This window comes from Oculina patagonica, chromosome 13 (genome assembly GCF_052425735.1).
Source record: "Oculina patagonica isolate OP01 chromosome 13, crgOcupat, whole genome shotgun sequence".
NCBI classification, from domain to species: Eukaryota; Metazoa; Cnidaria; class Anthozoa; order Scleractinia; family Oculinidae; genus Oculina; species Oculina patagonica.
The window spans coordinates 730187-742027 of NC_135770.1; the positions used below are offsets into that span (position 1 = coordinate 730187).

Sequence of the window (11841 nt, forward strand, 5' to 3'; positions counted from 1 at the left end):
TGTTTCTCTGCATTGTGAAAAGCATTTTTGGCAAATTAAAGGGTGTTACCTTTTTTAACAAAACAATACTTTCTTCGTTTCTGCGACTGCATTCGCTTTAGTCAAAAGTTCTAAACATTGACATGCTTTTAAAGCTTATGAAAAATAGTGCATTAATGGAAACAATCTTGGTTTTCACAGCAAATTTTGATTTCATCTTGTTCTAGTGAAAAAACCCCTGTCCATGGCCACTACCTATGCATTAGAAATGAACTGATGCAAGATTCGCTGTAAAGTGCATTTATGCAAACACCAATTTGAACTTCTAACATAATTTCCGCCTCTTCAGTTCGCGTGCATGGCACTTCCAAGAAAGTACAATCCAGTGTCGGTTTCATTAAGCGTGTACGTGATCGTGCGTGATCACGCTTTCCATTTTGGCAGCAATACCAACAAGACACGTTAAATTTCAAAACGGCTTTGCTGCAAAACGCTGCGACAAACACTAAACCTGTCATGGGAATGCAAAGATTGCTTCAAAAAGATTTATTTTTTGGTTTTCAAGGCACCCCAGGGACAATGTGTTGCATATTGTCCACGAAGAAGGATCATGGCATATGCATCAATGTGCGAATCAGTGTTTTCGTTTGCATAAAGTAGTTTTTTTTTTCCGAAACGTCAATACTTTTTCTTTATCAGTATTACCATTGATCACTCAGACACTTTACTTTGATCTTTTCCTGTTCCGAAAGCCAGAAATCTAATTTCACATCCTTTTGCCTCTGGTTGTCTTCTGGTCCAAAATCAACTCAAAATTCCACATCGGATAAATTAAATGATCCCTAGCCATAAAACGTACCCAGAACGATCACAAAAAACGCCAATGAACGGGTAAAATGTGTTTTCTTTTCGATTCCTCACTAAATTTGAGCGACAACGAGAAAGAACGGTTATGAGCCGCCATCGCTGTGTTTTGCTATTAAAGATAGCGATTAATTATCATTACCAAAGTAAGCCGATGTAAAATATCCTGACCTTTTTGGGTCTGCTAGGGTTTGGGGTTATACTTCACATGGGTACATAAATAAATATCCATACCTTTACAGTGAAAGTTACTCGTTGATTCCGGTTGTATGTGAATGTTATTAGGCGCTGCTTGCAATGTTGCGCGGTCTACTATTATGCCGCTTTCAAAAAGTAATTTAACGTCACTTTGTCGACGACACCTGCCCTGATCGCCCGTTTTAATAGATGCAAGGGCAGATATTTATTCTGATAAGAATGAATAAATTGTTTGTTTTCCGTGATGTCAACAACTGAATGAGATCTGTTATCAAACCACCAGGGAAAGCATCGAGCATTTTCGGAGTAGTGCGTCCCGCATTGACGAACCCTACCAGAAAACGCGATTCATATTAAGGAATCTTCAAGGATTTCCCTCCACGAGCCCAGAGTCTTTTGTTACGCGACTGATGGCGTGCAGTTACTTCAATGGCAAATTCATTGAGATCATGTAGAGTTATCTCCGTATTTAATGAATATTTTAAGAGTTCAAACGACATTATTACTCAAACACCGTTTTCTATTTCTGTTTTTGAAACAAGCGGCAAAATGAAACTTATTGGCGGTTTACCAGAAAGATCGCTTGTCTGACGATATCCAGAAACTCATCCAAGAAACATTATCTATATATCATTTACTTTCAAAAGCGGAGGAAATAGTCAATTTTCGCTACATTTTATGGCCGGAAAACCATTTAGGATTCGCGTGGTAGGACGCACTTTAATTTTAGACACTATTCGACGAAGGCAAATTTTTAAACCGTCAACTACGCATGTAATTAAGAACTTGCATACGGAAAGTACATATCACCCCTTGATTTTTTTTATATGATTCTAAAAACTGAAGTATTGGTTAAAACATTTCTCGTTTTACACATATTTAAAAACGCGTAATTTTCGACAGAAAGTGTGCTTTCTTATTCTGTATACACAAAAGCAATGTTTTCAATATTGATTTTATTTTGATAAACAAAAACCCTTTTAAGAGCCCGAGGGATTTTTGTTTTACCATATCTTTGTATAAAATAAATCCCTGTCACCAGTAGTAAGATTCCTCAGTGTTATTTGACGTATGAAGTAAAATTTGAGGCTATTTGAATAATCCGAGTAAAATGTGTAGTTTAAAGAGTGACCTCTTCATACTGTGGTCAGTCCTCACAAGTAAACCTTAAATCAATATTTAAGTCTGCTAAAAGATCGTTTTGTCGAAAGTACATGAAAATTATACTCAATTATGCCTCACATTTTTCAGTTTTACTAATGCGAAGTAAAATTCTTTGATAGTGGTATCGGCGTGGTTAGTGATACATAATGAGAAAGAACAATTTACTAAAAATTGTGTGCAGGTGAATTTTTGTTCTCAATGAGTTAATTTAAAATGAGGAAAAATCCCCACAAAATATGGAACTTGTTTATATTCCCGCGTATTGCATCCACTTTTTTCCCCCGAGGATAAAATTTAGCAAAATACCTCCTTTTAGAGAAAGTCTCTTCTTGGGCGTGCAGTAAAAAAAGTTAATTGGGAGAACCTCTTGTAGTGCGCCTTTGAATTGCTTCTTTAAATAATTAAAGTTTGTACCTTCGTGATTCGTTGAGTGTTCGCCTGAGTATAGTATTTTGAAAAAAGTAACACAATAATAACTGAGAGCTCACTTACATATCAGATGTAAGTAAAGAAAGTTGTCGGTTTCTTTTTGTTATGTCTTTGGTATACTTAAAGTAGAAAACGTTCATAAGTTATTCAAGGACACGAATTTGATTTTTCTTAAGCTTTTTTATTCATAAGGTGAAACCTTTCTCAGGCGTTTTTGAAAAATCCCTGTAAATATTTATAAGCCGAACAAATCTTTGTTACCTTAAATATTTGATACATTAGTGTTGCATACAACTCGCAAATATTATAACCGATGACTTTCAAAAGCATCAAAATATCTTTTGCATCCTGAACAGTCGAAAGAGGCGAATCAATATGAAGAAGGGGATCATGACTGGTATCAGTTTCTACCAAGACGATTTTTTCTCTTCTCAGGCATTGATACTGTTTCGTTATGATAAAGGTTTTTTTCTTTCTGTTTTTGTTTCTTTGCCGTACAATTAGCTTCTGATGCTTTTTGGCGTTAATGAATGGTATGGAGAAAGTGACATTAAAACAACGACGTTTGCTTTTGTTGTTTTGCTGTTATTGTTAAGGTGTTTATCTGTAAGCACTTTGTGAACGGAAGTTTAAATTTTGAGGCTGCCCTTCAGGCAAGCTAGCAATGAGATTCTCACAGCCAAAAAAAAATAGGTTCACAAGAAAATAAGCACATTTTGCTGTGTAAGTTTGCTGTGTAAAAGTAAATTAAGTTATAAAATGTTACTTTCCGTTGGGCTTAAATATACCACGTCACGTGACTAGCCTCGGGCTTTTGGTTGCAAAATAAATAGCATCCTTTTTCAATTGGTGACTCTTTCACTTTCTGTTTTCTTTCTTATTTAAATCCAAGTTTTATTTCATTTAGCGCAGTTGCAAATCGGCTTCAGCATTTCTAATATCCATGTATGCTGTACTGAATAAAACGCTTAACAATGCAGTCAATGCGTTCAGAATTACTTTCGGTCGCTTCGAAAAGTCTTGGTTTTTGAACAACAAGTTTTGCGTATTTTGGTCATATTTTTAAGATTTCTTTTGCGGGGGATAAAATGGGTTTCGGTCTATTCTAGATTTTGGTTTTTCACTGAGGTGTCTTACCTTATTTTAATGAATTTATGTTATAAGTTCGATGGGAAATTTTTTACCTTGAAAAACTGATATTTAAAGTATTTTGCATTTTAATGTATTTTTACGAATATAGGGGTTTTCAGCTTTAGTTACTATATGCTCTTATCAACTGCTTGACTTCACACAGTGTATTACTAGTTTTTGTAGTTTCTTTATTGAGTTTAATTATTTGGCGCTATACATGTTTTGTTGGAAATCAGCTGTGTTTCTTTGTTTAATCAGTTGTTTGAATGCCCGAGAAATTTTTAATCAAAACAACTTCAGTAGGTATCTCCATATAACACGGCATTACCAACAACATAAATTAAGAAGTGCAGTTAAAATCGAGCAATTAATAGAGCTTTTCGTCTTCTTGCTGGATCAGGCTTTAAAATTGTCAGTTATTATATGTATTCACTTTATTTTACCCAAGTTTGCCACAGAATTCTGCAATATTATGTTATTCCAAATAACTAACTTAAAATTCATTTATAATAACTCTGTAATCAATAAACGGTTTATGTCGTCTTCCCTGTCTTGGTATATAAACTGGAATTTAACTTCACAGTTTGTTTATTGGAATATCGACTTCTTTTGCCTTAGTTTTAGTTCACTATTGAGAAATCTGCAATAATTTTTTCAATTGAAATCAGATACATAAGTTTTAAAGTCGAATCGTGATATTATTTTTTATGGTTTTCCTTTACTGAAGAAATGACTTTCTTCCTGTCTTTTTGCATTATTTTATTTTAAAAGTAATTATTCTAAAAATGTTTGGCCATTGTGTTACTTACTTTTCTGGTTGCTTAAAACGTAGTGTTGTTTCCCTGCACGTTAAGGGCCAGCATGTAACAGAGTTGCAGTTCTCACGATCAAAGTCAGCGCTCTTATTAGTTATGCTATGTTTACGGAGCCTTTTATACTGTACAAATATATGTAAATTGAATAGGCGTTGATTAAAATCATAGTGTTTTCAAACAATCTGATTATAGGATAACGGATCTGTAATATATAACTGTATTATAGCTTATGGCATGCTGTGACGCACACCTTAAGCTACCTTAGGTGTTCTGACGTAATCTGATTGGCTTATTTCTGGTTTGTACGGTTTTAAATTGGACTTAGCTCCCTAAGTCGATTTTAATTGTTGGATAAAAAGCTTGAAAGCTATATCCAGAACATTCAGACATTTTCTTTTTCTAGACCAGTTAAAGAATAGAACGAGCCATCGTATTGCTATAATGCCAATTATTTCGAAATGCTTATTTTCCGATGGAAAATAACTTACTTGGTGCGATGTAAATTTGAAATAAAGTAGCATTTTCGTATCCTTTTCGTTGCAAAAATTCTTTTTGGATTACAGAAAGGTATATTTAATAAAAGCAGGCAGTGAAATGCGTTTGCTATTTGCCGGTTCCCTCTTTGTCCTTGTCTCTTGTTAAACGAACTAAAAATACTGTAAATGCAGACAGTCATTATTTGCTCGCAAATTAAATTAAAGGGAACGACGAAAATAATTGCTTTGTGTACGGATGTCTCGATCTTTACATGGTCGATTTGCATTTCAGTGTTTGTGTGATTGTAATTTTGTTTCCATTAGCAGAACGTTTTCCAATTTTAAAGCTCAAAATATAGAGCTTTCTTTTCTTCGCCTTATTGAGATATAATTATAACAATAATTATTATGAAAAACAACAAAAAACAAAACAGAAAAACAAATAAAAACACAAAACTCTTTCATGAGAAACATTCTCAAAATCGTGGAGACATTCTTAGAAGAGTCAAGTGTTTTTTCTACTAAGCTCTTAGTTTATACAACTGTTTTGCTAATCAACCTTTCAAAGGTAATCTACTTACCGCAAGGATAAAGTATATTCGAGAACCTCCAGTCTTTGTCGCTAGCCTTATTACATTACAAGATATGTTTATTCAAAGCACGGCTCTGGATAGCAAGTCACCACTAACATTAAAATGTTGGACACCTGCTTAATTCGCCACCTTTTTGAATACAACCAATGACGCTAAACATTGAGCTCAAATATGCATTTCTTTAAAAATAATTACTGGCTAGATTTTGCGAGAAATTATTTTTTTAGATCATATTAAAGAAGGCCTTTATACTCCATGCATGAGAAGCGGAACGTTTCACAATTTCCAAGATAACCCTGGGCCTGAAAAGTGCCCTAATTAATACATAACTGTACTTACAGCTGGACGTAAATTGCAAACCAAGGATTCCCGCCCACGATGCTATCAATGGTGAACACCTACGCCATTAAAAATACTTTGTCTTGATGCGTTATGATTACTGGCCTGACGTTTATCTCGTTATCTTAAGGTCTTAAGGTCGTTCTTAGTATTGCATTGCGCATTCTTACTGCGCATTATTTCACGCGTGATAAGTTGGCCCACATCAAAACTGGCGGCTTTTTCTTTATGCGTCAGAGAGGTAAATTGTCATTTTCTGTTAAGGTCATTGCCCTGTATTACATTGCGCATCCTTACTGCACAGAATTTTACGCGTAATTAGCGCGCGCACATAAACAAAATGGCCGCTTTTTTCTATGCGGTTTAGTCCGCGAGAGAAGTAAATTGTCGCTTTCTCGTAAACGAGTCTGGTGACCTATCAATTTTTTCTCATATTTTGGGTGTAGCGATCAAATTCTTTCTGTAAAATGAAAACAGATTAATTCTTGTGTTTGAAAAATAAATTATCGCTAAAAACGTGTAATAAACCAGTGGCGGAGTTTGGTTAAAAATCTATGTTCAGTTCTATTTCAGGGTAATGACCTTAAACGAGTATGCCGGGTAACCCATCACCATTTTTTTCTGGTTTGAATTGAGCAATACTTTTCCTTCTGTAAAATAAACGTAGACTGATTCTCAGTGTAGAATAAAGGACAACCGTAAGAGACGTAAATTAAGCAAGCAATCTTGACTGTTTCGGGTGATATTATAAGGGATTGCATATATACAAGGTGCTGCTCCTCCTAAACGAGTGTAGGGATCCCCCATACGAAGTGTAGATTCCTAAACAACCAATAGGCATAGTTTGGTAAAGATCTCATTGCAGGTTCTAATTCATTCAGAGGAATGACCTTAAGATCAATTTTGATGCGAGTTGATACGAGTTTGCAATGATAACTGATTACCCGTGATGCAACCATTATGCACACATTATTAGGCGAAGGCCCATTGGTTGATAAGTTGATCCAATAGCTCTCATGCAAAGACGGTTTATGTTTGGTGTGATTGTTGTGCAAATTGCTTCGCAAATGAAAAAAAAAATCACACCTGTGCAACCTAGACTCTTTAGCACAATATTCCTTGTGCTCTGTTTTGTTGCCTCATCAGAGACACAAATAACCTCTTTGCGTACCACGTTTTCATGCGAGTTACAAACTTCGTATTCGTGTAGTAAGTTTTAGGAATACATAATCATAAGTTGAAATCAGGGCTCTATCTTTGGACTTTCTCTTTGCTGCTCGCCTTTGTTCGAGAGGAAAAGGTACTTTTTAGCATATCAAAGACTGTCTCTAGGTTGAGCATTAAGTGTAATCTTAACTCTTTAACAATTTCACTCACCAAAAGGGACTCCTGATCATATAGCATGCTAGAGTTTGTCTCGATTTGCGGCAGTTGTGAAATTGTAGAAACTAATGAAAAACGCGTCACATTTGCGCGACGATTTCATTCAGATCTTAGCAAAATGCAAATTTTCTTGCCTGAAGTCTGAATAAAATTTTGCTAACTGTTTGCTTTGAGTTGCCTTTTCATTTAATCTACGGGAGTGGTCTTCTCAAGTTATATTTATATTAATTTTATACTTTACGTGATGGCCGTCAACTTGAATAACCTTTAATCTGTAGAATTATCATCTGAGTTACTGTACTCACCGAAAAGTGAAATGCTTGCCCTGACGATGACTAGATATATCTACATCTTTGTTTTTTCTTTGAAATGATCGTGAGAAACAGTACGTACAATGTTGCTAGCGCCGTTCAATTAACCACGCAAACTTAATGTAGATATATTTCCTCTCATAGAGAGCAGTCTTTAATTTCTGGATCCGTGTTTGTTCCGGGCAGATGTAGGGATAATCACGCACAACAAAAGGCAAAACGTTATTCATTTCCGTATTGTATTTCACTTGTATAAATAATTTGGACAACACTCATTATCGGCCAAGGAAAATTGATGGTGGAAACAAAGATTCGGCGGTGTCAAATCTGACGGCTTTTAAAGCCACCAAATTAGAATTTCAATAAGGGAAGATGTGTGCTTCTTTCTGAAGTGGTACTTGTTCTAGAAAGTACAGTACGTATTGTTCAAAATGATCTTAGCTTTACGCCTCTTTTCGGCTATTCAAATTCTAGAATTTCTGAAGCGACGAATTTCTGCTGAATAGACAATCGTTGTTTGCTAAAACGTAAAAGTCTTTCTTTGTCGCGGTTGAATGTTTTTGGAAAGTGTTCCAATTTATATATCTAGAAAATTCAAAATGCCGAATTAATCAGTAATTCGCGAGCCAGCCTATTACCCTATAAGTCTTTTACCTAACTATTGATAAATGTTCAATTGCTATCATATGCAGCACGAACTGGCTATACGGTATATATAAAACCGTGAATATTCGAAAAAGACTTTTAAGAACTAAGGTGAAGCTAGGTTTTAGTTTTTTAGTAAATGTTTTTTTTATTTAAATGGTCGATACAACAGCGACACTGTTGAAATATTCAAAACCGAAACAACTTTTTTGAGCATGTTTTGAAGGTACATCCATCATCGTCAGTGTAAAGGTCATGAAAACAGTTGTTGAATTATAAATCGCGCGAGTTGCAATGCACACGTGACACGAGTTGCGGTAATACTACGATGCATAATTTTATTTTCCTTTTCATATGCTTTAATACGGCGAAAAATAATTCTTCACTCTTTTGCGAAACATGTAAAGTCTACGTTCCTTAAAATTTAATTAGTAAAATTGAAGTGTATTTTTATTTGTGTATTTTTACTGCCCTCTTTAATTTGGAAAACGTAATAGTTAATCAATTCTTTTATTTTATATATTATCATTCGACAACTGTTAAACAAGTACATCCGGGAGCTCTTATCCGTACTTTGATGACTGTTTTGCATAAAACCACTGTTTTTATCGTTTTTTATCGTTTTCTACGAAAACTGCATGAATAAGTAATAATAAGTAAGAAAGTGCATCTGTATAAAACAAACCGCATTGTCTCATTTTTCGCGTCTCGTGTTAAAGTTGTTTTTAGTTATTTTAACTTTACAAGGCCGTTATTGATTCTTTTTCGACCAGTTGAGGGAGATGGAGTAACCAACTTTTAGGAGTTGTTGTTCGTCGGTTTTTGCAAATGTGTCAACAGTTCCTTAAGTTGACAAATAGTGGTTTGAATTTCTAATTTACTGTTATAAAAAAAGACATTTTTTCTAAATATAACTCTGCATAAGAATCGGATGCCAACATTTCAATAAAACGTGACTTCTATTAACTATTCACAGTATGCACGTGTAAACTTAAATTTGACTCGGTCTTGCGGTGAAATTAATATAAAGAAACCTGAAAACGCTCTAAGGACTTCTGTGCAAACCATTTTCCTTCTGATTTCGCCAGTGAAACTTTTTTAGCGTCTTTAATGTATTGACCGTGAGTATGTCAGAAATTCAATTCGTTGGAAATTGTTTCACATCGCACTTTTGCAATGACACTGTATTCGCAAAGCACTGCCGGCCATTTTTTTTGCCTTCGTGGATGAAATAGCTTTTTATTCTTCTTAAAATGAATCCTTCAAATGTTCTTATTTAAGAGTGATATATTTTTCATTTCAGCTTAAACTAGAAATGAGGGAGATTGCCATTGTTTTGGAAAATAATGTTTTTGTTTGTTTATTTGTTTGTTCTTTTTTTTTTTTGAAACACAACGCCGCCGCTCGGAGGTCATTTTAATGAAATTTCTGCTTAATAAAAATCTGCAATCGTTTTTCTGGAAAATTCAATAAAAAAGTTATTGGAACAAAGCCTTTAGTATTAGTATGTAATACCAACATTTACTTGGCACGCGACAGAACTCTGAGTCAACTGTTACTGTAAAGCTTATTGCTTTGTGTCGTTGGCTAGCTTTCAAGACGACGTATGGCATTTTCATTACTTACTTGTTGTGAAGGACTATTAAAGAAATAATTTTTTTTTGAAGGACACTGTTTACCAACGAGTTGAACAATTTCCTTGATTAAATTGGGACTAGTTTGGTCATTGAGCAAGTTCCAGTTCAGTCAATTCCGAGAATACGAAAATCGACTAGGCCTTGCTGATTTATGTGCGACACACTTGACAGTACCACTTTACCTGTTTGCAATAAATCTCGTAGTTTTGGCAATGACACCGTAAAAACGTACAAAAAGGCTTTTCTTTTTTACTTTCTTCGTTGGACACTTCAAGGTGATTTAATGGCTTCATTTATTTCATGCACAAGTCATTTTATTGCATACAATGTTCGTGAAAAAAATTAAATCGGCTTCAAAGAAAAATAAGAAAACAATCAGCAAGAGACCCAATTTTAATGTATCACGTTTGTCTGTGCAACCTTTCAAGTATCAACTCACCAGAAAAGCTGACTGAAAAAAAATAATAATATCGAAAGGCAATATTATGCCTGGCTTTCTGGTGAATTTACTTAAGACATTTATAGTTTGAAGTTCCGTAATGTGGGCATTCATTAAATCGATCTCAATATTTTCAGTTTATCAGGTTCACGAAGCCTGTTTGGGTTCACCGAAAGTTCCATATCATCTGGGTGAAAAGAAAATACGCGCTTTATAAAATTGTAAAAGAGTGGCTTTATACACACTTACATACACCTTGGCAATAAATGGGTTCCGCTTTTATCTGTACATTGAGGCTGAAGGAAGTGTTAATTTGGCGATTCAAAGTTGTCTTTTTGAGCCAGCCACCTGTTCCTACTGCAGTTGTGCAGTTTGCTATTTTGGCAAAGTCGTTTCTTGCCTTCAAAAATATATTGTTATATACAAATATTCTGTGATCGATGGACTTAAATGTGACTATTTGACTCGTGTACAATTATACCTTCTTATATATACGAATCTTAGAAAGGTTACAGGAAAATACTTATTTTTGATGACGATTTTCCGTAGTGGAACTTAACTTGTCAATACTTAATTTCATCTTCTTTTCCAACAGAATGTCGGGAATAAACGTACAGGACTGTTCTTGACAATACATTGCCGCAGGATGCCTTACCTGTCATGTTGTTAGCAAGCTCGTAGATATATTTTCCCTTAGGTTAACGGGTTTTAATACCATATAAGTCATAGATAAGATAATAAGACAAGTTATAAACACAAATTCTTACTTGGCTAAGCTTTTTATAAGATGTCACCTCCATTTATCCTCTCTCCTCAGGTCTTGAAAGCTGTAAGTTTATAACGGATAAATTTAATATCCCACGCAAAAAGGTTACCCTTCTCCTAGAAAATCGACTATTAATTATCACATTGTAGATGCTATCTTTCCCATCATGCAAATCGCCATTTTTTTTATATGTTTCAACACCTAGCGGTAGATATTTCTGGAAGATTTCCACAGCGAATAAGTCCAAATAGAAAATATCAATCTGCGGTAATTAATCAACTTCTACGTTCAGTACTTCAACTTAAAAATTTGTTTTTAACCACAAAAATTCCACACTATATCATAACCTTCATTCAGTCCGTGACAAATGTTTAAAACGAAAACAAATGCCCATTCTAAATGACACATTAGTTCGTTTTGAAGTGTTGCAGTTTTCTTGTTAGTTTAAATTAAACCAGTTTGTTTTCTAGGAGCAAATTTCGATTTCGCGACAAGATGTTATGACGAAAATGGGTAGTTTAAGTGAACCTCGCTAATGTTAATGTACACCAGGACTGCAGGCGTTCATTAAGCGATGCTTGAGCTCAGTAGCCACCTGTTCTGACTGCTTGTAATGTGGCGCAACGCGAGTTAATTCCGTGGCAAAGATACCTAGCTCTAGGGTTGTAAGGA

At 34.9% G+C, this 11841-nt stretch overlaps 1 protein-coding gene across 3 annotated transcripts in view; it reads right to left on the minus strand.

Annotated features, from left to right (window-relative positions):
• The window catches only part of LOC144634480 (polycystin-1-like protein 2), a 43404-nt gene extending 32193 nt beyond the window's left edge, over window positions 1–11211 (minus strand). The window contains exon 1 of one of the 3 annotated variants that reach the window (XM_078493436.1): window positions 11171–11211. The gene's annotated coding sequence lies outside the window, so the exon portion shown is untranslated. Of the gene's footprint in view, window positions 1–1077; window positions 1141–4574; window positions 4659–11170 lie in introns of those variants that run through there. The other 2 variants (XM_078493435.1, XM_078493437.1) reach the window with 2 other exon arrangements.
• Between the last annotated feature and the right edge of the window lie 630 nt (window positions 11212–11841).